Source organism: Psittacula echo (genome assembly GCF_963264785.1).
Source record: "Psittacula echo genome assembly, chromosome: 19".
Lineage (NCBI taxonomy): Eukaryota > Metazoa > Chordata > Aves > Psittaciformes > Psittacidae > Psittacula > Psittacula echo.
In genome coordinates, this window is record NC_137755.1 from 5,814,092 (window position 1) to 5,817,834 (window position 3,743).

At 53.6% G+C, this 3,743-nt stretch overlaps 1 pseudogene across 1 annotated transcript; it reads right to left on the reverse strand.

Moving 5' to 3' along the window:
* Positions 1-790: 790 nt before the first annotated feature.
* On the reverse strand, positions 791-1,767 carry LOC308228603 (olfactory receptor 14J1-like; annotated as a pseudogene). The gene has a single exon. The product of its transcript is annotated as an olfactory receptor 14J1-like (transcript).
* Between the last annotated feature and the right edge of the window lie 1,976 nt (positions 1,768-3,743).

The following is a 3,743-nucleotide window of genomic DNA, read 5'->3' on the forward strand; positions in this document are numbered from 1 at the left end:
ACAGCCTTCCCTTCCCAAGATCTCAGGTCCCCATCAGCCTTCCCTTCTCCAGGCTGGACAAGCCCAGCTCCCCCAGCCTCTCCCCACAGGCACCGTGCTCCAGTCCCCACCTGTCCTGAGGGCCAATTGCTAAACCCACTCCTGCTTGCCAATAGCGTTCCTGAACTGGGGATCTGAAACCTGGATGGAGTATTCCAGAGCATCCCTTCCCTTGTTCTCCTGCCGTGCTCCTGGTCATACAGCCCGCCATGCTGCTGTCCTCCCTTGCTGCCAGGGCACACGCTGCCTCCTGTCCAGCTCCTGCCCACCCAGTTCTTTCCCATGGGCTGCTCCCAGCCAGGCAGCCCCAGCCTGGGCCATTGCAGGGGAGTCCTCTGCAGGGACCCCTGTGTCCCCTGCTCTCCTGCCCAGGACACCCTGAGAGCTCTGCAGCCCCCCCATGCCATCCCATCTTACCACACCAGCACAACAGCCCTGGCCCTTGGGCTCCTCAAGAGCTCTTCCTGCTCCAGGCACAGAGCAGCCATCCCAGAGCTGGAGCAGCCAGAAAGCTGATTTCATTCCCCTTCATTCCTGCCATGTGAGCACATATCACAGAGAAGAAGTTGCTGCAGGATCATTTATTTCCCTTAAATACAATGAAAGAACCCCACTGACACAAAGTCTGTGGGTCACACAACATGGGTGGCTAGTTAAGCTGGAGATGAAAACTGACATTTCTATGAAGACAACATAACTACAAATTGAAACAGGAAACCAAATGTAAAGAAAGAAACTCAGACGTGGCCTATCATGACCTACACTGGCAGCCCTTTCCAGGGTAAAGCAAGCAGTACATGGCTGCTGAAACACATCCAGTCACCAGCTTCCTCACAGCATCCTTGAGCTCCTGGTTCCTCAGGCTGTAGATGAGGGGGTTCACTGCTGGAGGCACCACCGAGTACAGCACTGACACCACCAGATTCAAGGATGGGGAGGAGATGGAGAGGGGCTTCAAATAGCCAAAGGTAGCAGTGCTGACAAAGAGGGAGAGCACGGCCAGGTGAGGGAGGCACGTGGAAAAGGCTTTGTGGCGTCCCTGCTCAGAGGGGATCCTCAGCACAGCCCTGAAGATCTGCACATAGGACCCCACAATGAACACAAAACAGCCAAGTGCCAAACAGAAACCAAGCACATGAAGCCCAACTCCCCTGAGGTAGGAATTGAGAGAGAGAGATTGAGGAGATGGGGGATTTCACAGAAGAACTGCTCCACAGCATTGCCTCGGCAGAGGGGGAGTGAAAATGTATTGGCTGTGTGCAGCAGGGCAGTGAGAAACCCAGCGCCCCAGGCAGCTGCTGCCATGTGGACACAAGCTCTGCTGCCCAGGAGGCTCCTGTAGTGCAGGGGCTTGCAGATGGCCACGTAGCGGTCGTAGGACATGACAGTGAGGAGGGAAAACTCGGCTGACATGAAAAAGAGAAAGAAAAAGGCCTGTGCAGCACAACCTGTGTAGGAGACGGCCCTGGTGTCCCACAGGGAATTGGCCATGGATCTGGGGACAGTGGTGGAGATGCAGCCCAGGTCCAGCAGAGAGAGGTTAAGGAGGAAGAAGTACATGGGGGTGTGGAGGTGCTGGTCGCAGGCTGTGCTGGTGATGATGAGGCCGTTGCCCAGGAGCGCAGCCAGGAAGATGCCCAGGAAGAGCCAGAAGTGCCAGAGCTGCAGCTCCCGCCTGTCTGCGAATGGCAGGAGGAGGAAGTGGGTGATGGAGCTGCCGTTGGACATCTGCTGCCTCTGGGCATGGGGCACTGTCAGAGGAGAAAAAGACAGTGACAGGTTAGGACAGGAGGGATGTCAGATACAGAAGTTCAATTTACACACTCACGACTCTGGACGCTTTCGGTCTGCATAGGAGAGGCTCAGTGTGACTTCGTCATGATTGTATCTGAGGTTGGTTTTTTTGTTTGTTTTCCCAGTGTCACATCTGAAGACTGACTCTATTAGGGATAAAATTCCTAATTAAGTTTTTGAAGGCAACTGTGAAGAGTCTGAGCATGGGAGAGACAAAAGGGCTCAGCTGTCTGTTGGGAAGTCATTGCTAGGCCACTCTCCATCATCTTTACCAAGTCTTGGGAAACAGGAGAGGTGCCTGAGGACTGGAGGAAAGCAAATGTCACTCCAGTCTTCAAAAAGGGCAAGAAGGAGGACCTGGGTAACTATAGACCGGTCAGCCTCACTTCCATCCCTGGGAAAGTGATGGAACACCTTATCCTTGATGCCATCTTAAGGCATGTCAAGGATAAGAAGGTTATGAGGGGCAGTCAACATGGCTTTACCAAGGGGAAGTCATGCTTGACCAACCTCATAGCCTTTTATGAGGAAATAACATTGTGGATGGATGATGGCAGAGCGGTGGATGTGGTCTACCTTGACTTCAGCAAAGCATTTGACACAGTCTCCCACAGCATCCTCATAGCTAAATTGAGGAAGTGTGGTCTGGATGATCAGGTAGTGAGGTGGACTGCAAACTGGCTGAAGGACAGAAGCCAGAGAGTTGTAGTCTATGGGGCGGAGTCTAGTTGGAGGCCTGTATCTAGTGGAGTGCCTCAAGGGTCAGTACTGGGACCAGTATTATTTAATATATTCATCAATGATTTAGATGAGGGAATTGAGTGTACTGTCAGCAAGTTTGCTGATGACACTAAGCTGGGAGGAGTGGCTGACACGCCAGAAGGCTGTGCTGCCATCCAGCGAGCTCTGGACAGGCTGGAGAGTTGGGCAGGACTTGATGAAATATAACAAGGGAAAGTGTAGAGTCCTGCATCTGGGCAGGGACCTGCTGGAGAGAGTCCAGCGCAGGGCAACTAAGATGATTAAGGGAGTGGAGCATCTCCCTTATGAGGAAAGGCTGAGGGAGCTGGGTCTCTATAGTTTGGAGAAGAGGACACTGAGGGGTGACCTTATTAGTGTATATAAATATATGAAGGGGGAGTGTCACGAGGATGGAGCCAGGCTCTTCTCAGTGGCAAACAATGATAGGACAAGGGGTAATGGGTACAAACTGGAACACAAGAGGTTCCACTTAAACTTGAGAAGAAACTTCTTCTCAGTGAGGGTGACGGAACACTGGAACAGGCTGCCCAGGGAGGTTGTGGAGTCTCCTTCTCTGGAGACATTCAAAACCCGCCTGGACACATTCCTGTGTAACCTTATCTAGATGTTCCTGTTCCGACAGGGGGATTGGACTAGATGATCTTTTGAGGTCCCTTCCAATCTCTAACATACTGTGATACTGTGACAGCACTGGGCATCCATGGCTGCACACCCACATTCACACCATGCAGCCAGCCCCGGGAAAAGGGACCTGCCTTGTCCTGTCCCTCGCATGGTGCAGAGAGAAGCCCTGCTCTGCAGCACATCCTCCTCCTTATCTACACAGAGAAACCATGAGAGTCCTCCTGACAGATCCCATGGACTGTGCGAGGCAGCAGCTTGAGGAGATCCCTCCAGGAACTGCAGCTGCATTGCCCTGCACCCAGAGCCTTACCATGCACAGGGCTGGGAAGGTTTCTCCTGCAGGGAGCTCTCAGCATCCTCCACTGCCAAGTGCCTTTAAGCTCTCTGAGGCTCGCAGGTCTCCCCTGGGTGCCTGCAGGCACTGCCCCAGCCCTGCTCCTGGCCAGAGCTGTCTCTCTGCAGCACTGCCCGCTTGCCAGCATCTATCTGCGTCCCAGGAGCCCAGCCCAGCTCAGCAGCAGGGG